The 8643-nt window shown below is 40.1% G+C and overlaps 2 long non-coding RNA genes across 2 annotated transcripts in view; one reads left to right on the top strand and one right to left on the bottom strand.

Moving 5' to 3' along the window:
* LOC114486201 (uncharacterized) overlaps nt 1–5100 on the top strand; it is a 14949-nt gene extending 9849 nt beyond the window's left edge. The window contains exon 4 of the long non-coding RNA XR_008617157.1: nt 3379–5100. This is a non-coding gene — a long non-coding RNA (uncharacterized lncRNA). The remainder of the gene's footprint in view (nt 1–3378) is intronic.
* The window catches only part of LOC129392077 (uncharacterized), a 14193-nt gene extending 7041 nt beyond the window's left edge, over nt 1–7152 (bottom strand). The window contains exons 1-2 of the long non-coding RNA XR_008617158.1: nt 7116–7152; nt 6051–6181 (exon numbers count right to left, since the gene is read on the bottom strand). This is a non-coding gene — a long non-coding RNA (uncharacterized lncRNA). The remainder of the gene's footprint in view (nt 1–6050; nt 6182–7115) is intronic.
* Nucleotides 7153–8643: the final 1491 nt, after the last annotated feature.

Below are 8643 nucleotides of genomic sequence, written 5' to 3'. Positions count from 1 at the left end.
TGGGGATATACGTATATGTATAACTGATTCACTTTGTTATAAAGCAGAAACTAACACACCATTGTAAAGCAATTATACTCCGATAAAAACATTAAAAAAAAAAAAAGAATAGGCTATGAACTTCTCTCAACCTTTGATGCAGGACTCCAGCTGAACTAGCAAAGGACATTACCTCAAAGAAACTTAAATATTTTTTTCTTTAACAATGTAACTTTCTATCTTTTCTTCTTCCCAATGTATCGCTATAAACTTCTTAAAAACAGGGACTGTTTCTTCTCCTGGTCTCATACAGATTGCTTTATATAAACCTACGTATATGCTAATACAACTTGGTTGATTATTTCAAAGTGGTGTCAGCATAATAATGATGGTAAATAACAACTAACATTTATATAGCACAGCCTCTGTGCCAGGCACTGTTGTAAGCATTTTATGTAGAGTTGCTTAATGTAAAGCCACTTTTATCTGATTGTCTTTATTTTTCTGGCAAAACGCTTTAAAAATCTGTGCTGCAGTAAATTCCACAATTCAGCCTTCACCTCCCCAACAAGAATAACTAGAATTCCAGTGTCGTCTCTTTATTATTTTGACTCCAATAAACTATCACTTTTTAGGTCCATGCTTGCCCTCAAGACTTGACCTGAGGACACAGCTGGTAGTTGGTTTGCTTATCTTAGCATAGAAAGCAGCAAACAAAGCCTCAAGTAACTTTGCTCTTGGTATAAATCCTTGATTAGCTTCACTGAAGTAAAAGATGCAGTAAAAATGTTGATTTGAAGTTTGCTTGCTCTACCTTTCATAATTTTTCGGAAAAATATTGGCCAGGTCAGCAAATATATGCCATATATATATATATATATATATATATATATGTATGTGAAAGTTCCTTATTCCTTGTAATGTAATGAAGAGTAATGGATTGGTTCAATTTATAATCTAACAAAATGACTAGTTTTTTCTTCCAATTCAGACTTTGTTTCTCTTCTTAAGACATTTAGTTTCATGCAATTATGAAATTTCACTGTTTAGCAGTGAGAAGAAGTTTGATAAAACTGCCATTAGACAAGCTTGGTCCTTTTTTTAAAAATACATATATATTTATTTTGGCTTTGCCAAGTCTTAGTTGTGGCACGCGGGATCTTCGTTGCAGCATGCGGGATCTTTAGTTGCAAAATGTGAACTCTTAGTTGTGGCATGCATGCGGGATCTAGTTCCCTGACCAGGGATTGAACCCAGGCCCCTTGCATTGGGAGAGCTGAGTCTTAGCCACCAGACCACCAGGGAAGTCCCGGGACCTGACACCTGACAAAAACAAGAGGTGTTTTTGCCAATTAGTAATTCTTCCTTAGATTTAGGGGATGGAAGATAATCTGGCTTTGTTTACTTAGGAATTATTTATTTATTTATTTATTTTTGGCTGTGTTGGGTCTTTGTTGCTGCTCACGGACTTTCTCTAGCTGTGGTGAGCGGGAGCTACTCTTTGTTGCAGTGCGCGGGCCTCTCATTGCAGTGCCTTCTCTTGTGGAGCACGGGCTCTAGCACGTGCAGACTTCAGTAGTTGTGGCACGTGGGGTCACCAGTTGTGGCTCGTGGGCTCTAGAGTGCAGGCTCAGTAGTTGTGGTACACGGGCTTAGTTGCTCCTTGGCTTGTGGGATCTTCCTGGACTAGGGCTCGAACCCGTGTCCCTTGCATTGGCAGGCAGATTCTTAACCACTGCACCACCAGGGGAGTCCCAACTTAGGAATTTTTAAAGCACTAGCCTAGAACCAATTATAAAAATGTTGTTGTTCTATTAACCAAAGCACTTTTCCTAGCTGCACCACACTTCTGCCATTTCTGAAGGTGTTTACAGAAAGTTTGCTACCGTTTTGGCACATCCATTTTAGCAATACCACTGCTATACTTACGGATTCCACAAGGCTTTAGTAATCCAAGTGCATGTTTAAGACATTCATTCATTGTACTTAATTCATCCATTTATTCATTCATTCCATGTTTATCGAATACCTACTATGTGTAATAAGATTTTTATAATTAAATTATTTGTAAAAATTTGTTAATTCCTGTACATGGGACAAAATTTTAATAATACAAAGGAATGGGCTTCCCTGGTGGCGCAGTGGTTGAGCGTCCGCCTGCCGATGCAGGGGACACGGGCTCCTGCCCCGGTCTGGGAGGATCCCACATGCCGCGGAGCGGCTGGGCCTGTGAGCCATGGCCGCTGAGCCTGCGCGTCCGGAGCCTGTGCTCCGCTCCGCAACGGGAGAGGTCACAACAGTGAGAGGCCCACGTAATGAAAAACAAACAAACAAAAATTATACAAAGGAATATACAGTGAAAAAGAAATCTTACATCCCAGTTCCTCAGCCATTCACCTCACCTCCCCACAGTCAACTAATATTACCAGTAGCATTTTTATTAATATGTTACTTTTATATGCGTCTAGAGATATTCTTTGTATATATAAGTATATACATAGATTTATATATATATATAATGGTAGCATACTGTATATACTATTCTGTACCTCTCCTTTTTTCACTTAACAGTTTCTAATGGATAAGATTTATTGCTCTTTGTGTACATTAGATTAATTTCAATATCATGACCAGCACATTTCAATATTAAAGTTTTAGTTAAAAGATGCTCTAGAAAAGACCGTGAAATGATTTCCTTAAGTCAATAGGACAGTGTTGGTTACAGAATCAAAAAGTTATCACAAACTTCTACCTTTTCTAAAAAATAAATTGTAAATATAGTTATACACATGAAACAACCAAAAAAAACAAAAAACAAAAATAAAAAAAGAGGAAAGAGAATAATAATAAATACATGCTCAGAAAAGAATCTGTATAGGCTCAGAAAAAGGTAAAGGGGCAATAAGCTATGTGAAGATGTGCTTTGTGATTCTGTACATGATGTTACAGGTTGTTCTTTTGAATGATCAGCTATCAACAATAACCTGCTCAGCCAGTAAGTCAGAGTCCAGCAAGGGGGTTCTGTGGGTTTCCATTGTTTCTAGCTTAGTGTTTTTTCTAAGGGGTCTAAAGAGCACCGCATTTGTCAGGATCACTGAAAGCTTTTTGTTTTGTTTTGTTTTTTAGAAAGTTCTAACGAAGGTAGTGACTTCCAAGGTTTTTGCCTTTTTATTTACCTAGCCAATCCACCCACATAATCTGATGAGTCAAATTGTCAAATATCTGAATGTAAATTTTTCTGCCATCATAATTTTGATACAGTCTAGGAAGTTGTACATTTAAAAATTGAATACCTGCAATGTGTGTTCCTCCAGTTTTTCCAGTATTGGCTTACTGATGTTTAAGATTTATTAATGTTCAATGCAAAAAATTAATGAAGTCTTAATATCTTACTAAAAGTATTTCAGGGCTTCCCTGGTGGCACAGTGGTTGAGAGTCCGCCTGCCGATCAGGGGACGCGGGTTTGTGCCCCGGTCCACATGCCGTGGAGCGGCTAGGCCCGTGAGCCATGGCTGCTGAGCCTGCGCGTCCGGAGCCTGTGCCCCGCAACAGGAGAGGCCACAACAGTGAGAGGCCCGCGTACCGCAAAAAAAAAAAAAAGTATTTCAGGGACTTCCCTAGTGGCGCAGTGGATGAGAATCTGCCTGCCAATGGAGGGGACACAGGTTCGATCCCTGGTCCAGGAAGATCCCACATGCCGTGGAGCCACTAAGCCCATGTGCCACAACTACTGAGCCTGCGATCCACAGCTACTGAAGCCCGCGCGCCCAGAGCCCATGCTCCGCAAGAAGAGAAGCCACCACAAGGAGAGCCCACGCACCACAACAAAGAGTAGCCCCCGCTCACCACAACTAGAGAAAGCCCATGAGCAGCAACAAAGACCCAACACAGCCAAAAACAAAAAAATAAATAAAATTAAAAATATTTCATTATTGGGACTTCCCTTGTGGTCCAGTAGTTAAGAATCCACCTTCCAATGCAGGGGATATGGATTCGATCCCTGGTGGGGGAACTAAGATCCCACATGCCACAGGGCAGCTAAGCCTGTGCACCACAAGTAGAGAGAAGCTTGTGCACCACAACGAAGAGCCTGTGCACCGCAATGAAAGATGCTGTATAGCTTAGGAAACTATATTCAGTATCTTATAATAACCTATAATGGAAAAGAATCTGAAAAAGTGTACATACAGTAAATCCCACATGTACGAACCTTCAAGTTGCGAACTTTCAAAGATGCGAACATACGTTCTCATGTCCAATCACATAAGTTGGTTCATGTGTCTGGCGTACATTGTCATATGTTCATCCTCTACAAGTAGTTGTGCTTTTGTGTACTTTACTGTACAGTATCATATAGAGTACAGGAGTACAGTATTTTTATTTCAAGCCCAGGATGTTTGGAAGCAAGCTTAAAAGCAGCAGTGATGTAGCTGGTACTACTGTACTTTTCAAGATAATGTACTGTAAGATTAAAAACGTTTTCTTTATTTTTTGTGTTTGTTTTTTATGTATTATTTGTGCTAAAAGTAATATAAACCTATTGCAGTACAGTACTGTATTGCTGATTGTGTTAGTTGGGTACCTAGGTTAACTTTGTTGGACTTATGAACAAATTGGACTTACAAGCATGCTCTCAGAACGGAGCTCGTTCATATGTAGGGGACTTACTTGTGTATATAACTGAATCACTTTGCTGTACACCTGAAACTAACACAACATTGTAAATCAACTATACTTTAATAAAAAATGAATAAAATTTAAAAACCTGAATCTGCAGGGCACCTTCTAAACTCTACCCCATCGAAAAAAGTGAGGCATTTGAGGATATCTCAAAAAGAAAAGTGGTGAGCAAGTGGGAAAATGGGCAAAAGAATGGGAATAGACATTTAACCAAAGAAAGAAATGCAAATGACCAAAGCAAAATATAGAAAAGTATTCAATAATAATCAGATATGGATATCGACAGGGATTTCTCTGAATTATAAAGTCCAGACCAAGGGGGGAAAGCGGCGGTGGGGGTGGGATGAACTGGGAGATTGGGATTGACATATATACACTAATATGTATAAAACAGATAACTAATAAAAACCTGCTGTATTAAAAAGTAAATAAATTATGTAAGAGTTTTTCACAAGACATATTGGCAAAGATTATTTAAATTATAAAACCAGTTTTATAACTCTCAAGGGTATCTTGAGAGCACTCTCATACATTGCTAGTAGGAGTAATTCTAGTTATGAGAATTTATCCTTAGGAAATAATCATATATTCTTGTACAGGTTTTTTCAGTGCAGTGTTATTTATAATAAAGCCTATACATAACCTAGATGTTTAACGATAATAAATGAGTTAAACTGTGGTTTTTCTCGGGACTTCCCTGGTGGTCCAGTGGTTAAGACTCCACGCTCCCAATGCAGGAGCCCTGGGTTTGATGCCTGGTCAAGGAACTAGATCTCGCACGCCACAACTAGGAGCCTGTGTGCCACAACTAAGACCTGGCACAGCCAAAATAAATAAATAAATATTTTTCTAAACTGGTTTTTCTAAATGTTGGATTACAAATGTAGCTGTGAAAAACAATCATGCTTTAGAAAAATATGGGGAATATTTATGATGTATTATTAAAGAATGAAGGTTTCAAAACACTAAGTACAAATCCATCACGATTTTATTTTTTAAGTAAAGTATGAGCACAAAAGTAACATTAGAAGATTATATCTCAAAATGTTAAGAATGTTACTCAGTGGTGGGATTATAGGGTGGTATTTATTTTCTTTATATCTTTATTTGGATATTTTTTATAATTTTTAAGTTGTGCCATGACTACCTGAAAAAAAAAGGAATACACTTTATATAAGAGAGCTATTTTGTTTTAAGCACCTGTGGTAAGTGATATATATATTTTTTAAACTGGAAAAGACTGAGCATTCCATATACCACAACAAGGATGACAAAGGGGGAGAGTTTGCCTGTCAGATGAAACCATAGACTATTCAAACTGGGGGATGAGTTAGAAATAATTAATCCAACTCCCTTTATTTTATAGATGAAAAAATACAGTCTAAACTTACCCAAGGGCACAGAGATAGTGTTTAGAATCCAAACAATAATTGGATTTTCTAATTCCTAGAATCTTTATCTCATCTTTCTTCCTTTCTACTTATTGTATAATGTAATAGTTGGCAACTGTGTTCTTTTAAGTCTGAGAAAAGAGATGGAAAAGTTTTAGGATTTTACTATATCTTAAATAACATAGTAACGTAGCTTTTCTTCCTGTTTTTGAATTGGCATTTGCCTCCCCCACCCAAAAAAAATACCCATACACGGTAGTTATCTTCAGAGTAGCCCATTTGAAACAACACCTATAAATACAACTTCATCATGCTGATTTAAATATCTCTCACAGCCTCCCTTTTCACCCAGCTACCTTCCTCAAGGCCACAGACTGATTATAAGAGGTAATAACGTGGACTAAGAAGCCCTGATATCACCTCACTACTCACTTTAACACCCTCCTTTCAAAGCAAATCCATCTTTCAAGTCACCTCAAATTGGGTCTAATATCTGGTTATGAAAAGATTTCTGACACAAAACTCATTTAAATGTGGCTTCCTAACGATAAAGCAAGCAGCCTTGGTGCTCAGAGACTGCTGTCATTTAGATCAGAACAGATTATTGTCATCATTATGTAATTTTTGTTCTTTATAAAGAAAACCCTTTGGCGTTTACTTTACAATGGTTTTCATAGTTGCATGAGATAATTTGGGGAAGTAATCCGAGCGATTCTCTGACCCAGCATTTTTGGAAGAAAGTAACATTTTTCAACACCAATACTTAATGGAAATCTCTAAAGTAATATATTTTTAAATGATCAGAATATCAGGAACTTATAAATTTTTGGAGATTCTTAGGTGGTATGCAAACTTATCATTTCATTTGCTGACTTCTCAGTCAAATCAGGATCTGTGCTCTTGAATCAAAGATGCAAAAGCCTGTAAGGGCTTTCCTCTGTTATCTCCCCTGTAAATAATAGATTTTTTTCTACTTTATTTACCTGGAGAGGTGTACACAATATGAAAAGGCAAAGACTTGCCCTCCATAGGTCTGGTCTACCTAACGGATAAAGTGGGGCTTACCTGGGACCTCCATGAGTTAGTCTCTACCGTGTCTTCCAAAGGAAACAGAATACACTGTCCTCTGGCTGATACAAACAGAAGACAGCAGCTGTATGTGACCTTGTGTCTGACATGGTTCTGGCATCTGGACAGAATCTTTTTGGTAGCCTGTGCTTTGTCACTTTCTAGCAAGTACAGCAACTAGGCACCTGGGCCTAAGACTTAACCACTCCACAAGATCCCAGACCTCCTTGAAGGTAGGAGAAAGGGGTTCCAGTATTCTCAGCATTTAGTTATCAGTCTCAGATGGGCTTAGTGTTCAGTTAATGAACAGGAACCATGCCAGGGAGAGATACATGAGCTTAGACCTCAAAGGGTATGTCCTCTGAAGCTGAAATCATAAACCAGAACATCTGATGTGTATCTCATGCACAATGAAGGAGGGAGGACTGCTGACGGAAATGTCACAAGCAGCTGCTTTTAGCACTTGGCTCTCACCAATGAAGCTTCCCTCTCGGCCACTACACTCTACCCTCTTCCTGCATGAAAGCCATTTAGGGCTCCTTAGTTCTCATCCTGCACACTGTGAAACAGGCTATAAATTTATATCTATTAAATCAGTCTAGTTCATGGCTGGTTGATGTGCCTGGTGGGTTATAAGAGTGACTGGCTCGGGCTTCCCTGGTGGTGCAGTGGTTAAGAATCCGCCTGCCAATGCAAGGCACACGGGTTCAAGCCCCGGTCCGGGAAGATCCCACATGCCGCGGAGCAACTAAGCCCGCCGTGCGCCACAACTACTGAGCCTGCGCTCTAGAGCCTGCAAGCCACAACTACTGAGCCCGTGCGCCACAACTACTGAAGCCCGTGCGCCTAGAGCCCATGCTCCACAAGAGAAGCCACCACAATGAGAAGCCCGCGAACTGCAACGAAGAGTAGCCCGCACTCGCCACAACTAGAGAAAAGCCCATGTGCAGCAACAAAGACACAAAGCAGCCAAAAAAATAAATAAATAATTTTTTTTTAAAAAAAGAGCGACTGGCTCAGCTACTGTTTTTTTTTTGCGGTACGCGGGCCTCTCACTGTTGTGGTCTCTCCCGTTGCAGAGCACAGGCTCCGGACGCACAGGCTCAGCAGCCATGGCTCACGGGCCCAGCCGCTCCGCGGCATGTGGGATCCTCCCAGACCGGGGCACGAACCTGTGTCCCCTGCATCGGCAGGCGGACTCTCAACCACTGCGCCACCAGGGAAGCCCAAAAACCTTAATTTCTTGAGGAGAGTTTTCCTAATCCTACTTTCTTACTTCTCAAAACCAAGAAGTCCCCCAGTTTATCACTCCATAGCATCTGGTACTTCCCTTTTTGCAACCTTTGTCATGCTTATGATAATAGTTGTTCAGTGTCTATCTTCCCTATTAGTTTTTTGTTGTTTTTTTTTTGTGTGTGTGGTATGCGGGCCTTCCTCTGTTGTGGCCTCTCCCGTTGCGGAGCACAGGCTCCGGACGCGCAGGCTCAGCGGCCATGACTCACGGACCCAGCCGCTCCGCGGCATG

This window comes from Physeter macrocephalus, chromosome 4 (assembly GCF_002837175.3).
Source record: "Physeter macrocephalus isolate SW-GA chromosome 4, ASM283717v5, whole genome shotgun sequence".
Taxonomy (NCBI): domain Eukaryota; kingdom Metazoa; phylum Chordata; class Mammalia; order Artiodactyla; family Physeteridae; genus Physeter; species Physeter macrocephalus.
The sequence above is the reverse complement of the archived record's forward strand: the minus strand, read 5'-3'. Positions and strand labels throughout refer to the sequence as shown.